Genomic DNA, 26567 nt, shown 5'->3' with positions numbered 1-26567 from the left:
CCCTGCATCCAGAGAGCCAGTCATCTCATCATAGAAGGCCTGTTGGTCAGGCCTGACTTATCCTTGGTGAATCCAGGCTGACTGTTTCTAATCACCTTCTCTTCCAAGTGCTTAGAAATGGATTCCTTGAGGATCTGATCCATAAGTTTTCTAGGGACTGAGGTGAGACTGACTGGTCTATAGTTCCCTGGATTCTCCTTCTTCCCGTTCTTAAATGTGGCCACTATGTTTGTCCTTTTCCAATCATCTGGGACCTCTCCTGATCACTGTGAGTTTTCAAAGATGATGGCCAGTTGCTCTGCAGTCTTATCAGCCAACTCCCTCAGCACCCATGGGTGCATCCCATCCAGACCCATGGACTTGTACATGTCCAGTTTTTCAAAATAGTCCCTAACCTGTTATTTCACCACTGTTGGCTGGTCACCTCCTCTCCAAACTGTGCTGCCCATTTCAGTAGTTTGGGAGCTGACCTTGCCTGTGAAGACTGAGGTGAAAAAGGCATTCAACACTGCAACCTTTTCTGCATCTTCTGTCACAAGGTTGCCTCCCCCATTCAGTAATGGACCCACACTTTGTCTGAACCTCCTCTTGCTACTGACATACTTGTAGAAACCCTTCTTGTTACCCTTCACATCCCTTGCTAGCTGCAACTCCAATTGCATTTTGGCCTTCCTGGCTTCATCCCTGCATGCCTGAGCAATGCTCTTATACTCCTCCCTACTTATTTGTCCAAATTTCCATTTCTTATAAGGTTTCTTTTTTGTGATTAATTTACTGAAGAGTTCTCTGCTAAGCCAAGTTGGTCTTATGTCATACTTGCTAGTCTTCCTGTGTGTCGGGATGGTTTGTTTCTGCACTCTCAGTAAGGCTTCTTTAAAGTACAGCCAACTCTCCCGGACTCCTTTTCCGCTCATTCTGGCTTCCCAGGAGGTTGTGCCCATCAGCTCCCTGAGTGAGTCAACATCTGCTATTCTGAAGTCCAGGGTCCTTACTCTGCTGTTCTGCATCTGTCCTTTCCTCAGGATCCTGAATCTCAATCAACCATCCTGGGAGTCAGAGGGAGGCATGTGTACCCTCAGGAGGCCTCAAGTGCCTCTGCACTAATGATCATAGTATGGGGAGTAAGCAGGAGGAACTGTGCCTCCTGATTGTGAGTAAGAACCCAGACTTAGGGCTCACAGAAACCTGGTGGGACCCTACCTATGACTGGGTGGCAGGCATTTGGGGATACACCCTATATAGAAGAGACAGAGTGCAACCCCCCCGACCTTTCCTCTCTGTCCTATGTCAAATAGCACCTCACATCATCAAGGATTAGCTTCAGGTTAGAGGAGGGTCAGGCAGAGACACTGGGTCAAACTACAAGGGGGGCATGGTGAAAGGGACCTTACAGTGGGTGTCTACTACAGACCACCCAACCAGGAGAAAGAGCTGGAGTAGAACTTCTTCAGTCAGCTTATGGAGGTGGTTAGGTCAAGGGATATTATTGTCATGGGTGACCTAAACTACCCAGACATTTGCTGGGAGGAGCAGACAGCCAGGTCTGACGGCTCGCGTAGGTTCCTGGCTGGATTACAGGACCTTCACCTTGTCCAGGAAGTGCACACCCCCACTAGGGGTAATGCCTTGCTGGACCTGGTCCTGGCCACGAGGGATGACCTGGTGAGAGGACTGCAGGTCTTTGACCACCTGGGCAATAGCAATCATCACCTGTTGGATTTCACTATCCAACGCAGGGTATCAAGGGCTTAAACCAAGGCTAAATCCCTTGACTTCAGAAGGGCCAGCTTCAATGAACTTAGAAGACTAGTGGGGGAGGCACTGAGGTCCCAGAAGGTAGAGGAGATGGGAGTCCACGAAGGATAGTCATACCTTAAGGGGGCAATCCTCCAGGCCCAAAGGATAACAGTCCCTGAGAGAAGGAAGCGGGGTAAGAGTGCTCAGAAACCCCCTTGGCTCAGCAAGGGCATTCAGCAATGCCTGAGGACTAAAAGGGTGGTGTACAACCAATGGAAGGGAGGAGCTCTCACCAAGGAGGAGGAGTGGTCCAGGAGTGTAGGAGGGCTATTAGGAAGGCCAAGGCAGTGTCCAGGATTAAGGACAACAAAAAGTCCTTTTTCAAGTACATTGGGAGCAAGAAGAGGGCACCAGGAAATGTAGGGCCCCTGCAGGATGCAAACAGTAATCTTGCCAGACAAGAAAGCTGATATTTTTAACAGTTTCTTTGCCTCCATTTTCTTGAACAGGGACTGGGACATCCCACCTACCAGAGGTAGGGACAATCTTGGGGATAGCTCTTTCAGGTCTTCAGTCAGCACAGATGTAGTTAGGGATCTTCTGGAAGGGCTAGACATTTTTAAATCTGCAGGTCCAGATGCCCTCTACCCAAGGGTGTTGAGCGAGCTGGCAGGGGTCATTACAGAGCCCTTGGCCCAGCTGTATGAGCATTCGTGGTCGTCTGGCCAGGTACCGGGGGATTGGAAACTGGCTAATGTGGTCCCAATTTTCAAGAAAGGGAGGAGGGAGGACCCAGGTAACTATAGGCCTGTAAGCCTCACCTCGGTGCTTGGAAAGATCTTGAAGTGAATCATCAAGGAGCACATCTGTGGGGGCCTGCAGGGGAGAACTTGCTCAGGGGCCATCAGCATGGGTTCATCAAAGGCAGGTCCTGCCTGACCAACCTGGTTGCCTTTTATGACCAGGTGACTAAATCCTTGGATGATGGTGTTGCCGTGGATGTAGTCTTTCTAGACTTTAAGAAAGCCTTTGACACTGTCTCTCACCCCATCCTCATCAATAAATTAAGTGACTGTGGCATTGATGCTTACACAGTTGAATGGGTAAAAAATTGGCTGATGGGGTGCACCTAGAGAGTAGTGGTTGATGGATTGTACTCAACCTGGCGAGATGTAAGCAGTGGGGTCTCCCAGGGCTTGGTCCTCGGGTCTGCACTGTTTAACATCTTCATCAGTGACTTGGACAAGGGGGTGGGAAGCACGCTATCCAAGTTTGCTGAAGACACTAAGATATGGGGCGAGGAGGACACACTTGAAGGGAGAGAGAGGCTGCCAATAGATTAGACAGACTACAAATTGGACAGATGAGAATAGGATGGGGTTCAACATAGATAAATGCAGGGTGCTGCACCTTGGGAGAAGAAATCCACAGTGTACAAACATGCTGGGGAGTTCCCTTCTTGAAAGCACAGAGGCGGAAAGGGATCTTGGAGTCAATAATGACTCCAAGATGAACATGAGCCGCCAATGCCAGACCACAGCCAGCAAGGCCAGCTATACCTTGTCATGCATCCGAAGGAGTATCAAAAACTGGTCCAGAGAGGTGATAATCCTCCTTTATGCGACTTTGGTCAGGCCACAGTTGGAGTACTGTGTCCAGTACTGGGCGCCGCACTTCAAGAGGGATGTGGCCAGCCTGGAGAGGGTTCGGAGGAGGGCTACGTGCTTAGTGAGAGGGCAGCAGGACAGACCCTCCGAGGAGAAACTGAGGGACCTGAACCTGTTCAGCCTCAGCATGAAGAGGCTGAGGGGGGACCTGGTGGCTGTCTACAAACTCATCAGGGGAGATCAACAGCAACTAGGTAGAGCCCTTTTCTCCCCAGCACCACCTGCGGTGATGAGGAACAATGGTAATAAGCTGATGGAGAATAGGTTTAGGTTAGAGATCAGATGGCAATATTTTACAGTTAAGGTGGCCAAAATCTGGAACCACCTTCCCAGGGAAGTGGTCCTGGCCCCTACTTTGGGCAAAATCAAGAGGAGTTTGGATGATCACCTGTCTGGGGTCTTATGAACACAGCATTCATTCCTGCCTGTGGCAGGAGGTCAGGCTAGATGATCTGATCAGGTTCCTGCTGACCCTAGCTACTCATGGTCGCTGCTGTCCAAGTTGCCATCCACTACTACATTCCCCACCAATCATCCCTCTTTTGACTTGTGAGCAAGCAGCCCCCTAATTGGCTGATCTAGCACTTACACCAGGAAATTGTCCCCATTACTCTCCTAAAACTTCTTGGATTGCCTGTGCACTGCTGTATGGCCCTCCCAGCAGATGTCAGGTGGTTCAAGTCCTCCATAAGACCCAGGGCTTGTGATTGGGAAACTTCTGCTAGCTGTCTGAAGAAAGCCTCATGCCCCACTTCCTCCTGGATGGCAGACCCCAACAATACCACTCTTGTTGCTCTCCCCTCTAACCTTTACCCAGAGACTTTCAACAGGCCTATCTCCACTTTCACATTGGAGCTCTAAGCATACATGGCTCTTTTATATAAAGTGCAACTCCTCCTCCCCTTCTCCCATGCCTGTCCTTTGTGAACAGTTTGTACCCACCCATGACAATGCTCCAGTCATGTGAGCTCCCAACATGTCTATGTTATTCCAGTCATGTCATAGTGCTGTGATTGTTCAAGGACTTCCAATTCTTCCTGTTTGTTTCCCAGGCTCCATGCATTTGTGTACAGGCACCTAAAGTAACTAGTTGGTTGCCCTGATTTCTCAGGAAGTATGAGAGCACTTTCCCTGATGTCCCCTCCTGCTTACTCTTACTCCAGGTCATCCACTTTCCCCCTTACCTCAGGGCTCTAGTCTCCATCCCCTGGCAAACCTAGTCTAAGGCTCTCCTCACTAGGTTAGCAAGGCTGATTCCCTCTCTTTGTCTGGTGAATCCCATCTCTTCCCAGCAATCCTTCTTCTTGGAACAACATCTCATGGTCGAAGAACCCAAAGCCCTGCTGGCAATGCCACTTGAACAGCCAGGTATTGATCTGCAGAATCATATCAGCCAGCTCCCTCAGCAACCTCAGATGCATTGCATCCTGTCCCAAGTTGTTTGTCCAAGCTTTGACTTCTTGTAAGCTCCTTTTTTTTTTTCACACTGCCATGCCTGAGGTGGGGGTATCCTCTGCAACTGTGAAGCAGGGAACGCCGTGAAGACATGTGCTCTGGATTGGGACACAGCAATGTGACACATGAGCCCTGGGAATACTCTATCTTCAAGCTGCTGCACCCTGGTAGAATTTGGGACACAATCTTTTAATGACTTCATTAGACTATGCAACAGTGTTCATCATCATGTCTATCATTTCCTGCATTAAGGCAGGAGGTTGGACCAGATGACATTTGAGGTCCCTTCCAAACTTACAATTCAATAATTTCCCTTCTAATTGTTGTTTATTTTTTAATGCTTCATCTTTCAAGCCTATCCAAGTCCATGGCACATTTTAATGTCAATATTACTGGAGTCATAAAACCACCAGGAGTTTCCTATCTCAGTAACTTGCGGTCCATCATCTTCTATTGTATATGCTATTGCAATAATAGATTTTCATAATAAATAGAGAAGTTATCCTCTCAACTATATAAAAAGCACTTAATGTCTGTATATTTGCTTTCTCTTCCTGAGATAAAGTATTAGCTGGCACAGATGAATGAGACTCAAATGCAGGTGTGGGAGAGTATGGTTCATATGGATGTTCATTTGGATATTCTAAGGAGATGCTGCTTAATGTTAGTACCGACAGCATTGTCTTCTGAATATTTATTTTTAAATTATTATCTTTTAAAGAAGAAGGGATGTCTTATGGCTAAAACATTCGATGGTGACACCAGAGAGCTAGTTTTTGTCATGGACATCCTATTTGACATTACATAAATCACCTAATCTCCCTGCCTCAGTGGCCCATAAAATGTGTGTTTCAGGATAATGAATACCATGTTATATAACTGGGATGTTGTGAGGATTAATTAATTAGCAAATGGAAGTTGCTTGTATTTATTTAGCTTAAGCTGGTTTTTAATAGCTTAAGTTAAATAGACATAGAGCTTTTTATTTCAAATAAGAACTTCCATGTATACTAATTAACGGAAGATGTGAATTCAAAGATAAATAGTTATTTTATCACAACGTGTATAAACACTCCCAGAGTTAATAGGCCATCTCCGAAATACCTATAAATAAAACTTAGAAATGCTCTGGGTCTAATTTGCCTCTCACTTGTGCCAGTGTAAGACAAGAGTAACACAGATGGAGATGCTATCACACAATTGTGTCTGCACTGCAGCGTGTATAATCGGATATAGATGAAACAATGAACATCCAGACTGTTTGAGAACCAGACCCAAGATTCCGCAGTCAGAAAAGTGTAAATAAAAAGGGTAAGTAGCAAGCTGTGTAGTGACCTGTAAAGTGTGTAGCTTACTGACAAGTGAGAATTCAAGTAGCTTATTTCTTGGTGGTGTAGCATTGAACAATTCAGGGAGCAGAGGAAATATTCCCCCATGAACATGCACCTCCCAGGCTTGAGATGAACATGCAGGCTTCCAGCTTCTGTTGTCAGTTTATCCGTATTGTCTTTAGTTTTCAGGTAAAAGCCCATAAAGCAGATTTACTCCTCTGCATCACAACTGTACAGGTTAATTTATGAATGTTTTGAAAGGGAGAACATTGATTCCATTTCTTTTTAATACGATTGTGCTGGTGTGTACCAAGGGACAGAGTTTAGCTGAATGAAAGCAATTTAGGGAGGAAAACAAATAGAGAAATTGTGGGATGGCAGCACTTCATAAACCAAACAAACCCATGGAGACCATCATGCTTAACAGTACTTGTAGCATTATTGTTTCAGTGTAGTTTAGCTAAGGGCAGCTTTATTTTAGAGGGAGCTGTTTCATTCTTCAGAAACCCATAGCAAAAGTATAAGAATTTAGACAGGCCATATTCTTTTAGCATGGCTATATGCATGGGTGGATCCAGGGGAGGTGAGGAGGTACAATGGCACCTCCTCTACTTTGATGCCTTCATCACCCAAAACAAAGTTTAAAGACAGCTGTCCGGCAGTGACAACAGCACTTTTTATTCAGGCAGTTCTGAAAGAGTCAACTGACTTCAGGGCTTCTTATAAGACACCTTGTTTTGCTAATCTCCACAGATGTTACTGGCCCCCCTTTATTGATGATCTTGATCTTCCACTAATCAAACCATCCTTTTCAATTGCAAATTTCAAGCCTGAAATTTTCTGTTAGCTACTTTGGTAGCTGCAACTTCTGTTTCACATCCCTGTAGACTGCTTTTTGTTCTAGCTGTGCTATACTCTAAGCCATACTTAAACTGACAAAAAACCTAAGACGGGATTGAGAAGTCATACTACAAAAAGTTTCATGCAATTGCTGTTTGGAAGTACAAAATAATTTGCAAAAAGTATGAAAATAAAGATAAAATCCTTATGTACATGATGAACCAAGGAAGGTGTGCACAAGTAGAAGAAAACCAAAATAAACTTGAATTTATCATTTAGACCCTATTCTTTGTAGGTATAAGAAGGCTGGGACTTTGAGGGAAGAATGATGATGGTGAATTAAACATGAATAATATGAGTAAATCTGAAGGCATATTCTGATCAATTCTATACCTCTGTTATTAAGAGAGTGTTTTAACCTTGTGTGAACACTTACTGAAGGCACCCCAACATGCAAAATATACTAGCAAAAGCACTCTGAATGAAATTTTAGAAGCCTTTAATATCTCATTCAGAAGCAAACTAGTAAATGAAATAATCAAATCAAATTTCTTTACAGTTTAATTTAGCCCATGAATCAATGGACATTTCAAATGTGGAACAAATGTCTGTTTGCAGGGAGTGTATCAAGGAAGATCCAATTACAGTTTGTGAAAAATCTCCTGGGCCTTTTACCTGAATGGTGCCAGTTATGCAAAACGTATTTTGGATTTCTTAAGAAAAAGAGGTCTAGATTTGACAAAATAGAAGGTGCGGGGTTATGATGAAGCCACCAGTATGTCTGGCTGCATATACAGTGTACAGATTCACGTAAAATCTGATTTTCCAAAAGCTGTGTAGTCGTTGTATATCTCATGCAGTGAATCTCACCATATGAAAATCTTGCATAATACCTGGAATACAAAATACCTTAGGCAGTCTCAATAAAGTCATCAGTTATTGTAGCAGGACAGGCTGTGGGATGGCCCCTAGGGCTACCCTAATGCTGCCAAGGCTGTGACAAAACTCTGCCTGGCTCCCCAGAGTTGTGAGTTCCTGGGGAGGGGCATTCCCACAGGGGAGGAGGAATCCACCCGGGTTGGGGAAGCCAAAGACTGAAGGGGAAGCCGAGAAGGACAGGGGTCCCTAAGTTTGAAGTTTTATTTTGGGTTAAAGGATATTTTGGCTGGGCTGGGAAAAGCCTGAAGGGCACCGGGGAGCTTCTCCACACCCACTCCTAGCAAGGACAGGGATGCAGCCAAGGCTTCAAAATAGCCTAGGCCTTGGTGTTCCTGGAAGAGTTAATTATATTCAAGGGTGTTGCACCTTACATTTTATGAGTGGATGCTGGGTATTGTGTGGTTTATATTTCATGTTTTATAAGTGTAAGTTGATAAAATCTAAAATTATTGAGTTATATTGAAATCTTTAATATGATATTATGAGGCTAAGTACTTGATTGTGTGTGTGTGTGTGTGTGTGTATCTATATCTATATCTATCTATCTATCTATATATATATATATGTATATATATTGGAGACAGTGTCTTATGTATAATAAAATACAGTTCACAAAATATAAGTTTGAACTTTAATCAAGTTTAAAGTTGTATGACCTTTATTGAAATCTGTGTTGGGTGGTATAAGATTGGATGGACATTATCCATAGTTTATGTTATTGTGTATTTTATAATTGTACATTTGTAGTTAATAGAGTTTAGAGTATATGATTTTCATTGAGGCCCTGCGGGGACCCTCCTCTATTATGTATTTGGTATTTAGCAGTGACATATTTATATCTTTAGGGGTGGCAGACAAATATATATAATATAGAATAAGGTTTAAATTTTAACAGTATGTGTAAATATTGGTATTTGTGTTTATGTTTATATTTATCTTTTAATGTAAATACATTTGTACATAGTTAAGTTTATATAGTGTCCTGGCTTGGCTGTCTATAAGGAAAGGAGAGAAACTGTAGGTAGTCAGCAGTTGTCCCCCCACAGCACACCTGCCCTTCTAACATTTCTCTTCAATTGAAGAAGGGAGTACATACCTGAGTACACCTGGGTTACAAACATATTTATTAATGATTTAGATGAGGGGGTGGAAAGCTCTATGATTAAGTTTGCAGATGACACCAAGCTGTGAGAAAATGCAGGCACCTCATAGGATAGAGTAAGAATCCAGGATGACCTGGACAGACTGGTCTTATGAGCTGAATGGAATCAGATGAGGTTCAATAGGGAAAAGTGCTGGGTCTTTCATCTGGGTAGGAAAAACCTTCACCATAAGCATATGATGGGTGGTGGTCCACTGGCTAGCACTGCATCTGAAAGGTGACAATCGACCAGGAGATGAACATGAGCCAACAGTGCGAGCAAGTCGCCAGCATGACAGATAGAACTGGTGTGTATCAGCTGATGTGTTGCAAACAGATCCAGAGAGATGCTCCTCCCTCTCTCCTCGGCATTGGTGAGGCCACAGCTGGTGAGTACTGTGCCCAGTTTTGGGCGCCACACTTCAAGAAGAATGCAGATAAATTTGAGAGGGTGCAGAGAAGGGCCACCTGCATGATTAGGGGCCTTGTCTATGAGGAGATACTCCAGGAACTGGGCTTGTTTATTCTGAGTAAGAGGAGGCTGCAAGGTGGCTTGATAGCCGCCACAAGTATGTCAAGGGGGAACACCAAGATCTGGGGAAGCAACTCTTCAGGGAAGCCACCCATGGGAAGATGAGAACCAATGGTCACAAATTAATAAAGGGAAGATTTAGGCTGGATGTAAGGAAGAGGAGGAGGCGGCAGGCTCCGAAGAACCCCGCCTAGGCACAACCAAGAGCACCCCGCATGCGCCAGCTCAAAACGCACGGTGGGAACTTACCCTTTGCAGGGACCCAGGAGGAGGGAGCACTGGAGCTGGACGGACCGGTATAAAAGAGACACCGGAGCCATCCCGGGGGGGTGGATCCGGAAGGAGCAGGCAGAGGAGTCGCCATCGATGGGAGCGCCTTCAGCGGATTGGAGCTGCTGGGAGACGCGGCCAAACATTCTGGGGTAAGAGAGATTCCCCAGCGGGACTTGAAAACCAGGGGCCGCAGGCACAGCAGGGCCAAAAAAGGCTAGATGCTGCGGGGAGCGGCTAGGACCCAGCAGGGGCCAGGGACGCAGGAGACTGCAGCAGGGCGTACTCTGAGAAGTACGAGTCGCCGCCTTTTTTTTTTTCCCTTTTGTTTTCCATTGTGATCCGGGTGAAGCAGCCCGTTGCAGGGTGGAGGGGGGATTCCCCACCCTCCGGCAGACAGGGGAGCACCAGGGAAAGTCGGCTGAGAATTGAAGCCAGCAGCACGCCCTAGGTAACCTCGGCCATAGCCTTTTTCTGTTGGCTTCATCTTGTTTTTTTTTGGACCATCCTAACGGATGACCGATCCAGTTGGGCAGTCATTCCTGGTGGATCGGGCGAGGGTGTAGGGGTGGCAGAGCCCTCATTAACCGGGGACCCCAGGAGTGGAGGAGTCTCATTTTTGGACTGTATGCGCCAGAGCAACTGGACCAATCCGAATCATCATCAAAGTCATGGCAGACAAGACAGACGCGTACGAACGTCCAACTAGTGGTGAGTCACTCCTTGATGTCCAGTGGGTGGACCCAAGGCGGGGAGGCGGTACCGACCGCGGTCAAAGATCTATTCTCTGACACTGGACATAAGGAAGAACTTCTTCTCTGTAAAGGTAACTGGAACCTGGAACATGCTCTTGGCAGAGTTGGTGTGGTTGCCATCCTTGGAGGTGTTCAAGAGGAGGCTGGATAATCACTTCGTTGAGCTAGTTTTAGCTCATTAATCTCCTGCCTATGGCAGGGGACTGAACTTGTTGATCTTACAGTTCCCTTCCAGTCAATTGACCCCATGACTCTAAATACGTAATAGACACTATCAATTCCATGTGTCCAAAGAGCAGGCACAAATGCTTGTGCTGCCAGGTGGGTGGAGTGACATGTCAGTATTATAGCACTCACCGACCTCTCTGATGCTATTATTGCAATGTTGAAAACAGTGTAGACTAACCACACCAAAGCAACAGAAAAAGCAAATTTTCACTACAAAAACGTAAGTAATTTTGAATTTATTATCAAGTTCATGATCACGGGATCACTATTAGGAATCACTCTTTCGCCATCTGGGGAACTTCAGACGGTGAATGCTGACAGTGCTACAACTGGGTGAATGTAGAAGTTGAGATGTTTGAAGTTACAAAGTCCACAGTTCTAAGGATGATCTTACAGAAATATTGAATAAAACTCAGTCAGTTGCAATGAAATATGGCAGTGAAGTAGAATCACCTCAGTTTGTAGCCTGACAGCAACGCAGATGCAGTGGTCTATGTGGCAGTGTTGAGGACTAGGTTTGAATTGACAGCTACATACCATGCTTGAACTTCATGATTCAAGAACTGACAATCTAATACCCCATTTTTCAAGACAGTATCCTTGTGAAAAATATAACTGTGTTTTATAAATGCATGATAAAGACTTGTCAGGTAGCTGAGATGTAGTTTTAGCAGAATTTAAAACGTGGAAGACGTCTTCAGCACATGGAAAAAGAGAGGATTGCCAAGCATAGTCATTGATTTTCTAACAGATTGCAAAAGAAATGGTATCCAAATGCTCATATTTTACTCAAGATTCTGTCACACTCCCTGTATCTACTATCTGGCTACTATCTAATAATGGTAAACAGACGGTTTCTAATTTTCAGAGATTTAAAACTAGACTTTGATCAACAACGGGAGAAGAGCTTCTCAGTGGACTGGCCATATTATATATTGACAATTAACTAAGGTGTGGAAATAACTGTCAGTGTAGTGTTGGATGCACTGTCAAGATGTTCAGGAAGGTTAGATTGTGTTTTATCAATTTGAATAAGAGATATACATGTATGTCTAACAACTACAAGACTAAAGATGCAGCACCTTTTGATTATTTCCCTAGTTTGTTGTGTTTTATACTTAATATATAATATAGTAAATGAATACACATTCCAATAAAGTTATATTTGTTTTTGTTTCAATCTTAAACTGAACGATATAGCTTTTGGCCCCTAGCATATTAGTGAAGCTTCTAATAATCTTTTTAACTAAAGAAAAACATGCATTATGTTGTATGCAATGATGCACCACACAATCTGCACTCATCTTTTCAAAATCCTAGATCTGACCATGGCCATGTTCACTATTTCTAAACTTTTACTTCACTGAAGAATAGCCAGTTACAGGCTTCCTTGCACTGGTATTATAGAAGTATTTGGCTTACTTGACTAGAAAAACAAAGACCAGACGTGCTGATACTGCTTAATTTAAATGTTCTGAGATAGGGAATCCGCATTCCTGCATGCCTTGGGTTATCTTGATATCTTGCCCTATGCATAGATAGTTTGTTTAAGTAAGCGTCCTAAGTTTCTGTGTAATTTACTATTGTTTTGTTTCTCCAAGGTGTATTTTTTATCTCTTTCTCTGTCTTTAGTATAAATACGCTTGTAAACTTAGAGAGTCTGAGAAATCCTTTGAAACAGACAAGGGTGATTCCCCTTGCTGTATGGGATTCTCCCTGTGATCGCAGTATAGCCTTAAATAAAGAAAAGCTGGCTCTGTCAGTTCTGATTCAACCACAACGTGAAGTTTGATTTTTTCCACAGTATGTTTTTACCTTAACTGATTGCCAGTTAATTTGAGGTTGCTATCATATCTGTAAAGGCTGGATAGTCCACAAACATGCTTTGGCATACACATATTTGTGAAGTTTGTGCTATCAGTTACTTTCAAGTTAATTTAGTGTAGGAAAGTCCTACACTATGGGATAATGGTACATAAAGGCAGATCCTCCATTTTATTTACCTTGCTATGTGTACAGGTTTCTCTTGATTTATGCAGGTTCTGTATATCCAAATTCTCTCTTATGTGATGACTCTTTTTATACCCCACATCCGTTATATGCGAGGCAAATTCACTCTTATGTGATTGGCTCTGGGGCTCCACTTGTCCCGACTCACCCCAGCCTCTGGGCTGTGCCATGCCATGGTGCAGGCAGATGGGGTCGGCTGCTTCCAGGGCTGCTGCAGCAGGGTTGGGGTGAGTGGGGGGAAGCGGAGGCCTGGGGTGCAGTGAGGTAAGCCTGTAGGGGAAGGGGCAGGAGGAGGGGTGTAGCCCAGCCTGTTGACCACTTCTGGGGCTGCAGGAGGGAGCAAAGCAGAGGAAACTGTGAGTGGGACGCGAGATGGGGGGCACAGCTCTTGCTGCTCTGTGCACCCCAGGAGGGCTGTGGGCGGGCGGGGGCGGGCTGCACCGGACTCTTCCCAGGGGGGGTGCATGCCCCCAGATCTGAACGCAAGATGACAGCAGGCTGCCACTGCAGGCTCAATCTTGCAGCAGCACTGGGCTCTTCCTGGTGCTCAGGGCAGGTTGTGGCAATGGGAGGGGGACTGCTGCCACCCCAAAATTTGCTGTAGCTCCCCCGACCAACCTGCCTTCCCATCATTGCCGGCAGGAAGAGCCCAGTGCTGCTGCTGGCCCCAGCCTGCAGTGGCAGCCTGCTGTCCTCCCACACGCAGATCCAGGGGCATGTGCCCCCCTGGGAAGAGTCTGGTGCAGCCCCCTAGCCCACAGCCCTGCCAGTGTATGCGTAGCAGTAAAAGCCGCACCCCCTGTCCCATGCCCTGCACCCACTCACAGTTTCCTTTACTTTGCTCTGTGCTGCAGCCTTGGGAGTGGCTGACGGGTTGCAGTGCACCCCTCCCACCGGCCCTTCCCTAGTCCCAGCCTTACTCCCTCCTTCTCTCACTGCTGCAAGAATGTATCCCCATTTTTTACATTAAAAACTGGGTTCCCTTCATATGAATTTGATTTATGCACACTTTTCTTGGAATGCATGGAACGCATAAATTGAGGGAAACCTGTAGTAGGCTGAAGTAGGTAAAGAATGTGGTTGCATGACTAAATTACTGTTCAGGAGGCTGGGAGAAACCTGAAGGCACTTCTGAGAATATGCTGTATTTCTCACATACAACATGCACCAGAATATAGTACACACCTTGTTTTTGAAAGACAGAATAAAGAAAAAAAGATTTTTCTGGAGTTATGGATGCACAGAGCAGGGAAAGAGTCTAATCTTCAGCTGACTCTGCCTTTTCTATTAACTAAAAGCTGAAATCCTAGCTACTGGTTTCCATGAGTAGATCTGTGAATTTGAAAAGAGTTAATGAGTCTGCAGGGCTGTGAAATAGGGGAAGAGAGGCCAAAAGCAGCTAGTAGACAGCAGAATCACTCCAAGAAAACTTTGGCTGATTAGTGGAACGTCAGGACCATTCAACAGGGGGCATAACATGAAGAACAATGCCCAGCTATCTGAATAGAAGAGTAAACTCTTATTGGTATTTATTTTCATACATAATGTTACAGAACTATCAGGACTGGCTCTCCAGGTTACTATGTTAATTCTATTTTGTTTTTATGGCCTTGTTTACTAAATTATTATGTCTTATTTCAATGTTAGAACCCTAGAGCAATGGGTCAAGAATTAGGAGGAACCCTATTGCAGTCTGTTAAGTGAATGTTTTATCCAAAAGATGATGATATGTTTGAGTATATACACATATACAAACATGGATCATATCTTTAATTTAAAATGCTAATGAATTTAGTGTAGCAGGTGGTAAGCCTACCCAAAGGAAAGGAGAGGAAGGATAAAGTGGGAAGAAAGGTGGTAGACCATAGAAAGAGGATTGGTGTGTCATGGTCTTGGCTCCAGTACAGCTAAGAATAGATTAAAGGAAAGAAAGGAATGAAGAAGTATGTTTTGTGTTTGGGGAACAATAATGTGATGGGTTAGCTGGCAGGGACTTAGCCTAGGGGTTTTGAAAGGGCAAAAGATGATTGGAGGACTTGGGATTCCCTTTCCTCACCAATCAGGCCCCAGAAACTCACCCTCCATGTCCCCTGATTGACCCCTTGGGTCACCTGGAGGGGGATAAAAGGGGCAGTGCGACTGTCTCAGGGGAGACCAGCGAGGGACCACCAAGAAGGATATTCAAAGAGCTGGGCCAGGAGCAGTTGCCCCAGAAGAGCCTTAAAGAGCTGGCCCTGCAGGCAGCAGTTGGACCCTTGCAGCGTGGCTTGTGGCCGGCAGAAGACGCTCCCAGCTGAGCTCCGGGATCCCCTATGAGAGGCTGCAGCCAGCAGGAGAGGCTCCCCCGCTCCAGCAAGGATCTGAGTAGTGACCTGAGAGGTTCCCAGCTCTGCATCCAGCTCCTCCAATCAGAGGCCAGGCAGCTCCATGTGAGGCCAGCTCTGGGAAGGTCAAGACCCCTAGCAGGCTGAAGCATGCCTAGAGCTGCTGGCTGTGCGGTAGAGTTTCTGCCTGCCATGTGGGAGGTCTGAATTTAAGTCCCAGCTGGGGTGACTTGGGGTAAGTGAGCTAACAGAAAGAAATTCTTCTTGCAGTGGAAAGGGGCCATTGTGTTCCCCCTTCTTTCTGCCCCTCCAGGTACCTAAGCCCTATTTTCCTTGTCATTTGACATTTTGTATTTTGTGCCTTTTATATTTCACCAACCAGTATTGTTTGTTCTGTTGTTTGTGTTTTACATTTTGGTTAACCCTGTCTTTTGTCAACTGGATGAATATGTCTATGACTGTAAGTGTCTAGCCTTTGTTAAATCCTGCCCCTCGGGGCATTGTAGTGTCCCCTATACCCCCTGCTTTATGCTGGGTATGTTCCCAGTATTGTTCTCTCATTAAAAGGTATATGGCTAAGTCCCCATTGGTGAACTGGCTCTGCTGTATAGGGGGAGGAGAGTCCCTACACCTCCCACACTGCTCGTGCACCTGCTTTGATCCCTTTGATTGGAGAGGGGGTACCTCTTGGAGTACCGCCCGGGTTACAGTAAGAAAGGCATACATGGAAGTTTGGAGATAGATTTGATCAGTTTCTGAAACTCAGAAGAAAATGATGTATGAAAAACTTAGGGTGGATAAATCAGAACAGCAGAGAGGGGTTCTTTGCTAGCGTGAACTATTCTGCTGGAGCCAACCAGCATGGGATAGTTGTAATCTCGTTTGCAGCCCCATTGTAGATATTCTTATCAAGTGCTTGTAACTGTAACTACTATATGGATGGAGTTATTTACACATATTGTAACATTGCCACTTAATATAAAGTTAAATGTGTTACAATATTTTTAAATGTTTGCTCAAATAACTGTATAACTGCTGGTCGCCTTTGGATTTAATAACCAGATTTTAGGTTAAGTACTGACAGGATCATCTGAATATCTGAGGGGTTTTTCAGAAATTCATATCACTTTAGCCAGACACTTGTAGTTTCACTCGACAATTTAAATCCACCATTGAGTGGGCACAATTTTGTACTATTTATATAGATCTTATGCAACAAAGCTTTATTCTGGCACAATCTGAAAAAGGGAACAACACTGGAATAAGGCACCCAAGAATTGCACAGGTATAATTATATTATTAAAAAAATAAAAAATCAAGCATCAAACTCACATAGTTATACCAATGCAAAAGCTGAGCAAGCCCAACCAAAAATAATGCACTCTGGCTTTTAAGCCATACAGATTCAAGGCAGTCTAAAAGAAGAGTGATGTTGTGATCTTGTGATCACCTCCTCATTTATCAAGTTCATGTGTTTGTTGGTATAAAGCTAGAATAATGGTGCTGATGCTCCAAATATTGTTGCTCTAGATATAAAAAGCCAAAGCCTATTAAACCATTCAAAAAGAAAAAATCCTAAGCATCAGGTGAATGTTTGGAGTGAGAAAAAAAGCTTGCTTTATGTAAGGGCTATATAAACTGCATGCATCCCAATGGTGGGCACTGTGACCATTGGGATGCTCACTGTAAGGAAGGAGGAAGAAATTTATATTTCCTTTAAAAATGCTTGTGTGTGAGAGAGACCCAATGAGTGAGCACATCTATAGTGTGAGGCTATATTAGGGTCAATATGCAACATTTGTGTTCTTAATAAATAGGAGCTGATATTTGTATTGACAACCTCAACTGTGTGTCAAGTGCTTTATGATCTTGTTCATGTTAATGTATATTCTACATACTAAATGCGCTGTCAGCACCATTATCTCATGATCCTCATCCTCTGGCCTGAAAATGAAGCTGCCTGTTTGCCACATTAGCAAATCAGTAAGTTGGAAGCGATGGTAAATCGATAGTAGATCAACAGTCATTCATAGTTTCATTACAAGTGAGGCCTGATGAATAAGAAGAAAAAGGCAGGAGGTAGATCCTGCCAGTTCTTGGTGGCCCATTTCCCAGACTATTGCATCATGAGGCAAGAAGGTCAGCTGCTTCAGCTGCACCAAACAAACAGACCCCAATACATCTTGCTGCGACAATGGCACAAGACCTCTGATCAGATCATGAACATTGTGTGCCTCTGTTCATGGGGGGGCACGGTGACTGCTACTGGGGCAGCAGCAGGGGCTTGGCAGTGGTGAGCGGGGAGCTTCCACAGGTGTCTGTGGTGATGCTGACGGCGAGGGGGAGAGGGATGGCAAGTGCCGACCAGCGATTGGTGACCACCTGCAGACATTGCCAGCGGTGTCCCAAAGGGGGGAGGGAGGGGGGAATGGCGAGCGGCGACTGCCCGCAGGTGCTGCTAGCAGCAGCAGCCAATTTCAGGGGGTGCACATGCACCCGCATGCACCCCTACACAATGCCAATGGTTCAGATGCTGGATCCTGCTCAGCCCATATCATATTTACTCTGGGTTCCCAGTTATTCTAACAGAGCAGGAGAAGCTGCAGATGCACTAATATTAGACTTCACTAAAAGGAAACGTGGCCAAAAAATTAGCTTGTTCCATGTGTTACCAGCAGCTTTCTTGTACTTAGATATTTTGGGATTTCAGATGTTTGTTGAGGCTGTTTCAGTTGTTCACTCTGTTTCAGTTAGCCTATAACAGGGGTTCTTAACCTTTTCAGACTTGAGGCACCCGCAGTAGACTCAAGCCAGCCCTTGATAGATCAGAAGCACCCATTGGAAAATGCCGGCTCTTAATTTTTGCTTGTTTTTTGACTAAGTAAAAATACCAGTGTAATTCTTCCATGGGAAAGAGCTCAAAAAGATCACAGCAGGACAGAATGTTTCTCACATTATAGATTCCTATTTGAAATCTGTGGCCGTGTCTATACATTTGGTTCCCCAACGACAACAGGTGCAATGGTGCACCTTGTGCTGCCACTAGTTGTCTCCAGGGAATGCCTGTGCCACATGGCAAGTTACCCTGGGTGGGGTAGGGGAGGCACAGTGCTGGCCCCTGCAGCCTTACCTGGGGTCCTGGGGCTGCAATGGTGATCTTGCTGTGTGGAGCCTGGCTGAAAGCAGAGTTTGACTTCAGCTGGCCAGGTTCTGATTTTGCAGTGTGTGCTGCCCCAGCATGTGCTGCTCTGCTTTTCCCCCCCCCCCAGGGTTTTTTTTTTACCCCTGGATATTCAGGGATCTACCTCTTCCCCTTCCCCCCACCACTTCTTGTAGCATGGAGAACAACTGAACATGTAGTATGTGGCACTGCACATGTGTCTGCAGCACCACATACAGCAGGGCCATGCTCGTCTGGATGTGGCTTGCGGGTTTATCTTATGGATTGTGTTTGCATGACTAACAGTGCTAACCTTATGCAACACCCCTTGAAAGGATCTCAAGGCACCCCAGGATACTGTGGCATCCTAAGAATCACTAGTCTGTAAGGTGCACCTCTGTCCTGCCTTCTGTCTGCAGTGACAGTAGTTTCTGGGTTTGGGACCAACAAAGTGGTGGATCCCCGGGAAGTGCACTGGTGCACTTGCACCCACCTTTGAGTCTTGGGAGTGACAGCAGGCAGTGCTGAGTGAGTCACTTGATTTCATGGCTCGTTATCACCTACCCAAGCTCTTCTAAACTCTTCATTCCACAGGCGTTAATGGCCCTCTTCTTTCTTCCTGGCTTTGATGTCCCACCAGCCACGCTAGCTTTGGGTCTTCAATTCTACAGCCTGTTCACTGCTCCTGAAGCTCCTGTTTCACAGCCCTGTAACTTGTTTTGAACTTGTTCTGACTGTGTTAGATTTGGTTCTTGCTTCAGTCTGAATAGTGCAGCTCTGGCCCCCTAGCCTATTAGTAAAGCTCAGGAGTGACTGGTGCCTCCTGAACCTGGGTGGGCACTAGCAGAAGCCGCTGACCCTGTCAGGGGGGGCACCAGCCCTACCGATAGCATCAATATCGGCTGTCGGGGGGGGGCACTGGCCCCATTGAGGGGGCACGTGCACCCCCGTGCATCCCCTACTAGTCACCCATGGGTTCTAGTTTTGTCTTAACTAGAGAAGAAAGTGTTGTTTTATAAGTGATGCCCCACACATCTGCACTCCCCTTAACAAAATCCTAGATCACACCCTTGACCCACATCTGGCAGGATCCAGCAGTGTGGAGATCATTGGTGCAGAAGCCTGCATGTGACTTGATTTAAACTGAGAAAGCCCGTGCGCAGAAGTAGCAACCATACGATTCGGACAAAGTGCGGATCTGAGTCCAATGGCAAAGGAGAGTCCGGGCTTCTGATCAGGCATACCCAGCTGGGTCAAGCACTTGAGTCATCACATCTGCTCCTGATCCCTGGCTAATATGATAGCCTCCGTTTTCTGCAACTGGGTTGGCTCCTGAAAATGCAGCTCACTCCTCATAAGCACATTGCAGCCTTCACACAGCCTCCGTCTGTTCTGGCAAGCCTCAGGTTCACTGCTCTCTGGTTCTCCTGGCTCCTGATGCAGCCTTGGCTTTCCATGACTCTGATCTTGGATCTGTTGTGAACCTTGGCTCTGGGCCTGCTCTATGGTTTCCCAAGCACCTTGACTCACTCGGCTTCCTTGACCCTGAGCTTGGATCTCCCTTGGAACTTGGTACTGCTTCTCTGGCTCCTGACCTTGGCTTGCGTCTTGGATTATACATCTTTTGGCTCTCCCCTCTTGGCTCCGGTAACCTGTGCCCCTGCCCTGCTAACCCACAGGTCACTCCTTGTGGCCAATGTCCTGGCCAAACCCTTACAGGGAGAATCTCGGACCACGGGTGACCTCCATCTCGCTGTACCCTTCTTTTGCTGGGATCCTGACACCTTCTGCCACCTAATCTGCTGCTTGGCACTTGGGCTTGGTACGTGGCTTGTCTGGTGCTTCCCCTCAGGCCTTTTGGCCAGGGGTGACTGCCAGGAGTGTGAGGATCTGGCTGAGGGTCACGAGGACGCACAAGCCTCCCCATTGGGACGGCAGAGAAGCAAGAGTCAGCAGAGCACAAGAACTCATGGCAGCAGGCAGCCAGTTGACTCTCTCATCTCATCACATCTCATAGATGTCACAGACATCAGGGCTGGAAGGGACCTTGCAAGATCATCCGGCGCTGCCGCCCTCCTCCAAGCCACTGACCTCCTTCCCCACCCAAGACATTGGAGTACAGGGCAAAGGGTGCAGAACCAGGGGATGCTGCGATGCCTCCAGCTCAGATGGGGAAAATAAACCAGCGAGAGCAGCAGGGGACAGAGCTCAGCTCCCCATGGAGGAGCTAATGCAGGAGCGGCCGCTGCAGCAGTCTCGGACAGACGCGCCCATGGAGTCTGACCTCTGAAGTCGCAACCCAGCACCCGGAGACCCCCGCCCCGGTCCTTGAACTGGGAAGGCCGTTCAGCCACCAGAAACGCCCGCTTGTCCCGCAGCGAGCCCTCCCGGCAAAGAACCGGAGCTCAAAATTTGGGTCCAAAACAGGAGACGACCACAAGGCAGCGGGCAGCCTCACGCCTCGGTGGCCTCAGTAAGACCGCCGCGCTCAAACCGGAGGGCCTCCGCCACCCCGTGCCCGGCTGCGCCCAGCGCCTGTGGTGCCTGCAGCTGGTGCCCAGCCGGGCGGCGCCCCTGCCGCAGGCCCCGCGGGCAGCAGCAGATGTGAGGAAAGAAGTTTTCTACTCCCCTCTCCCACCGGCCCCCGCCAGCCGTGGGGCTGTTGCCAAGCCGGGCGCGCCATCACTGACACGCCCTCCCCCCCTTGATAAGCTCTCTAACTTATCACAACTTCCCGCGCTGTGTCAGCAGGCGCAGAGGGGGCCGCCCGGTCCGCATCGCGCCGGCGTCCCCAGCCCTGACACAGCAGAGCTGCCCGCACACGTGTCGGCGCGGGCTCCGGGGGGCGGCCCAGGCAGCCGGGACCCGCGGCTTTGGTGCCGCTGCCCCGGCTCTGCCTCGGGCTACCGCCGGCGGCCCCTAGCCCCGCCCCGCCCCGCGCCCCGCCCCGCCCCGCGCCGGCCCGGGCCGCCCGGAGCAGCCGCGCCGGGGGCAGCAGAGCCGCCGCGCCCAGTCGCTGCCCGCGCCCGCCAGGTAGGGCCAACCTTGCCCCCGCCCCCGCCCCCGGGGCTGCAAGTGCCCCTTTGCCCCCCGGGCTTGGCTGCTGCTTGCCGAGGGATCCTGCGCGGGGGCCATGGGCAGTGAGCGCACCTGCCTTGGGAAGGGGCTCCACAAGTTACGGAGGAGGGGGCTCGGGCCCACCACGGGCTGAGGGGGGTCTCGGGCGAGCCAGGGCGAGGAAGGGGCCTTGGGTCCGGGAAGGCTGAGAGCCGCCCGCCCAGCGAGTGGCTTCTGTGGGGACAGATCAATAGGTGCCCGGCAAATCCCTTTCGCATTGCAGAGCTGAGCCTGGCCGGTTCAAAACGGATTGAGCTCGCCGGTGAGCTGCCTTAAATCCGAGCGGGAGACCCCCAAGGCGACGGGGGTCTGAAATGACTCCCCCGGCTGCGCGTGAAATCCTAAGTTTGGAGGTAGGCTCCCTCCTTTTTGAATCAAGGCAGTTGTAGAAGTACTGTAAAAAGCCTGACATGTGCCTCCGTGCTAACCCTCGCTGGCCATTTCGGGATTCACTGGGCTCACAGCCTTGCTTCAATACTGTTTGTCCTATGCCGAATGTGAAGTACAACTGCTGCTTGCACTGTGAGCTGTAGTCGGGAACAGAAAGCTGGTGATATATCTGGCAGGAGGGTGAGTATCTCAAGACTTGAACAAGAGCAGTATATTGATTCCATTAGCAGAATTTACAGATCTACCAACAGCCCCTTTAACAGTCTCCTTCCCAGAATTAAAGTTCTTATCTATCACTTATTCTAGGCCAACATATGGCATAAGCTATTCCGAGTAACTTCTGAGGAACACAGTGGCTCTGCAGGCAAACAAAATGTGTTCTAGGTAGTCGTGAGCCAAGGTGTGCATGCGTGTGTTTTTTTTTTTTTTTTTTTAAGTGGTTAGTAATTTGGGGTGTCAGTTTTTTCTGGTGTCCAACTTCTGATCTTTTAATAGTGCCAACGCAGTTGTTCTCCATCACGGATTCTTCTTTCAGCCCTTTTCCACGGTGATGCATGCAGCGTTTTCTTAAAATGTATAATTGTTATCATCAGCCAGATTTGAATCATCTTCAGTTTCAGCAATTGCTGGCCAGGTTTCATATAGAAAGTTTGGCAAGAAACAGTGTTGCCAAATATGTGGTAGAATCAGCTAGGGAGCAGAATTGCAGCAAGCAGTTGTTTCTGCAAAAGAGTCTTCAAAACTCCTTTTACTTGACGTAAGTGTATGGGGGTGTAAAACGAAAGAATATTGGTGAATACGGGAAAATCTGAATTTTGTGTATTTAAACTGCTGTGTATTTAAACTGCTATTAAAAGAGAGAGTGCAAGGGCAAGAGACGAGGGTGTGTATGTGCCAAAAATGTTTTTTTAAAATATATTGTAAATGAGCTCTCTGTCGTTGGCTAAACAATGAAAAAGGAGAGCAGCAGTGCTGGCTTCAGTTGGCAATAATTGTGTCTACCTCTCGTGCCAGGCTTTTCATCTGTGGACTTGAAAGCACTTTATAAAGGAAAGTAGCAGCATCACTTCTGTTTTAAAGATGTGGAAACTGAGGTACAGGGAGGTGAAACAACTGGTTCAAGGTCATGCGCAGCAAGTCGGTGGCAGAGGCAGGAGTTGAACCGTGTTTCCTGCATCCTAGTTTGTTTAGTGCTCTGTTCACCAGGCCTCCCAACAATGGACAGTAAGCAGATTTTACATCCTTTAGGACCAATTTAAGCAAATCTCCTAAATGTATTGGTAACAAAAGATACAAAGCTGTTATCTTAGAGGAGCTGGTGTATTCGTCCTGGTTCCCCTGGCCTGAGAGTGTGTGTGTGCGCGTGTGTGTGGAACGGTATTTCCTAGCTTTCAGCGAGCTACAAGAATGTCAGCAGCCCTTCAGCTCGGAGTTCATAAATAGAGACAGAAGAAACAGAATGAGGAAGGGGTCGGATTCTGCTTTTAGTCGTGCTGATGTATAACCAGAGTAACTCTATTTACTTCAAGAGAGTTACGTTAGGTTTCACTGAGATGAGAATTTCTCTCTTGCACAGAAAGCCAGCTTCAGCGCGTAATGGTTCCCGACTGACCGTTCCAGAGGCATGCCAGAATATCCCAAGGGAAGAATAAAATAAACAACAGAACGGCAGAGAAAATTATATATTAGTGCTACGTCACCAAGATAACCCTAATGATGTAATTCCAGTTTCTTTCCAGAGAAATCGCAAGAGTTTCCAGGCAAGAATTTTTATCAGCATTCAAGACCAGGATTGGATTTGGCCCTGACTTGATACAAACTGCAGAATCCCTGAAGAATCTGCTTGGGGGAGAGATCTCCCTGGTCTCCCAGGGATCCTGGAGCTGGCTAATAGCATAGTTGGGTGGACTGTGATGCTCGTTCAGCATATATTCTGCCAGCAGTGCTCTGGTGGAAGCTCGTTTGCCATGGAAAGTGCTGGCAGAGCACTCTGGTGAAGTCAGTGTTGGCAACATCATCTGCCCTCTCACCTGGGATAAATGCCACCCTGGCATGCTCCTGCATCCTCTTGTGTATTACAGCCCTACTTCCCTCTGCGCAGCAGAAGTGCTCCAGCCAGTCTAAGGGGGAGGGTGCTTTATTGTCTTGCATATAATACATCCCAGAAGATAAGATGCACCTTGTTTTTAACAGGCAGCATGAAAGGAAAAAAAAAAAGATCTTTCTGAGTAAGTAACCGAGTAGCTGTTCATGAGCCTGCTGCCAGTCCTGTGTGCCAGATGGGGCCTGCCAACCAACTTTGTATGTTGTGTCCAGGGCTGTGTACTGGATTTGGCTATGGACCAACCCCAAATGCCAGCCTGATTTGGCATGCAGGGCCATATCATCCAGCTGGAGTTTGGAAATTTGGCAGTCAGGGGGGTGGCACCATTAATTGCTGTGGCTCCCAGAGCCAGGACAGTTAATGCTGCTACTGTTTTCCTGATGCCAAATTTCTGGGTATGTGGGGAGCCCCAGGGGCTGGATGACTCAGCTCCTCAGGCCAACTCTGTATTTCTTGCATATAATGCATACCCCAAATCCAACTGTTTTTTTTGGTGGGGGCGAGGGGAGGTGTATTTTGTTTGCAAGAAAATACAGTACTACAAGGTAGTTAGTATTGTGTTCTTTGCCTTTCCTATTTAAATCCCTCTCAATTTCTTTCCAGTTGTTTTGCAACTACACCCTCTGTCTCAAGGCTGCAACTACACCCTCTGTCTCAAGGGTGGAGATTGTGTTTACCTGCCACTGAGACATGTATGTTTAGAAAGCCCTGGGCAATGCTAATAGCTGTTAATGCAAGACTCAAATCCCCAAAGCAACATTAGTCCCTTACTCACAAATTTTCTGGTGTGGGACGTCTGCCAGGGATCCACAATAAAGTGGTGGCTCATGAATAATTAAAATATTCCACTAACCTACAACCTGTGGATATTTTCTAGCTTATTTCTCCCTTTGTCTTCCCTCTGTTTTTCGTTCTTTCCTTTCACCTACCCTTTTCAGTAACTCCTGATTTCATTTCCAGCCTCTTTTTTATTTTTGCTTATGTTTTCCCATGTGTTTTTGTTTTCTTTTGTAGGAAAGCAGCAAACAACAACACCAGGCTGCTCTCACTTCTTGTCTGTGAAGCATGTCTGTCAGAGTCTGGCTTCTTTTAAGATGCCAAATCCTCAGTTGGTTGAAATTGTTGTAGTCCTACTGAGGTCAATAGGATACATCACTTTACAGTAGCTGAACACCTGTCCTATAGTTTTCTTTCAATTCTCCCATTCCTTGTTTCTGTTTCCTTCCCTTTATTCTCCATCATATTCCAGACTCTCTTGGGTTTTTCTTTCTAGCCTTATTAATTCATTGTTTCTTTCCCCCTTTTCCCTGTAAGTTTTGGTTTGTTCTAGGCATGATCCCACACTGCCCTCATCCCTGTCATATTTTCCTTTTAGCAGAATTTGAAGTCACCGGATATGGTTCATTTTCTTTCTCATCCTCTTACTGGCAGGGAAACTCTGTGTGTGTGTAGGGGGGGCTAGTGCTTTGCTAGGTTGCTTATTATGTAGGCGCTGTTTTGTGTTTACACTGGAGGAGGCAGGTTGGAGAAGTGTGGTGTGCACTTGCACGGAAGGCGATGTGATTTGTAACGGTCCTTTGTTCCTACGGGAATTCATTCCACAGTTTGGATGGGCTTCCAAGAAAGCTCTGTCACCTGTTGAGGTGAACTTTCCCTTATGGTGGTGGAGTAGTATTGTCAATTAGGGTGTCATCCTGGAACTCGGGTATGCTGGGCTAAAGTCACTGAAAACCCTGAAGATGAGGACTCAGACCTTTAGATGATGTGGTAGTCTTTGTGTGTTTGCTAATATCCTTTATGCACTAAGTATATAGCTGGATCAAAAAAGAAAAAAAGCAACCCATACTACTCATTTTCCCTGGACTGTCATGGCTGCAATAATACTATGACCTTGATATTTTTTGGAAAGTTAATGTTGTGAGTGGAAGACAGGTCTGATGCGCTTGCGGTAATTTCTGAGATGCATTGCAGTATTTAGAGGTAGTTAATGTTTCCCAAAGTGATGGCTCCATCCCCTTGTCAGTGCCCATGCCCAGCTGTTTGCTCCTCTGCTGATCCATCCTGTTTCTCCCCCCTTACTCCAGTGCAGTGTCACAAGTTCCCTTTTTGTATTCTTCCTTGTTGTCTCTAAATTCCCTCCCATCACCCACCGTCATTTTTCTGGAGGATCCCACTACTCCTTTCCCTTGCTTTGAATTTACACCCTCTTTATTTTCTTTCAGTTTTTTCTTTTATTCTTTTCTTTTCCTTTTTTTCCTCCCAGTGGCTAATCCCACTTTCTTTTTTCTTACCCCTTGGAGACTTAATGTGAGTGGAGGTATGCCATGGTCTGTCTTCTTATAGCTGTGCTGCTGTCTGACACCTGGGCAGAGAAGAAGTGGGGAGAAAGTGTACAGAAGAATGCCAGCCAGTGAGAGGAAATCCATTATAATTTTCCACCTTGAACTGCCTGAAGTGGGTCTTCAGGCTCCCCTCCATGATCACAGTAGATAGCAGAGCCCACTAAAGACATAACACGCACACCCCAGTTACAGACATAAAAGTGGTTTTGATTTGCTCCCTGCCAA

The 26567-nt window shown here is 46.7% G+C and overlaps 1 protein-coding gene and 2 pseudogenes across 11 annotated transcripts in view; all 3 read left to right on the top strand.

Annotated features, from left to right (window-relative positions):
• Window positions 1–6319: 6319 nt before the first annotated feature.
• LOC149872614 (52 kDa repressor of the inhibitor of the protein kinase-like) lies at window positions 6320–8030 on the top strand (annotated as a pseudogene).
• Window positions 8031–10008: 1978 nt separating this feature from the next.
• LOC149872613 (52 kDa repressor of the inhibitor of the protein kinase-like) lies at window positions 10009–11926 on the top strand (annotated as a pseudogene).
• Window positions 11927–21159: 9233 nt separating this feature from the next.
• Window positions 21160–26567, top strand: part of KCNS3 (potassium voltage-gated channel modifier subfamily S member 3) — a 62734-nt gene continuing 57326 nt past the window's right edge. For 6 of the 11 annotated variants that reach the window (XR_016440072.1, XR_016440067.1, XR_016440060.1 and 3 more), the window contains exon 1: window positions 21160–21422. The gene's annotated coding sequence lies outside the window, so the exon portion shown is untranslated. The other 5 variants (XR_016440070.1, XM_090031824.1, XR_016440069.1 and 2 more) reach the window with 3 other exon arrangements.

Source organism: Crocodylus siamensis, chromosome 1 (assembly GCF_052110815.1).
Source record: "Crocodylus siamensis isolate JL-2025a chromosome 1, ASM5211081v1, whole genome shotgun sequence".
In the NCBI taxonomy this organism is placed as follows: domain Eukaryota; kingdom Metazoa; phylum Chordata; order Crocodylia; family Crocodylidae; genus Crocodylus; species Crocodylus siamensis.
This window is presented reverse-complemented; position numbering and strand designations above follow the sequence as displayed.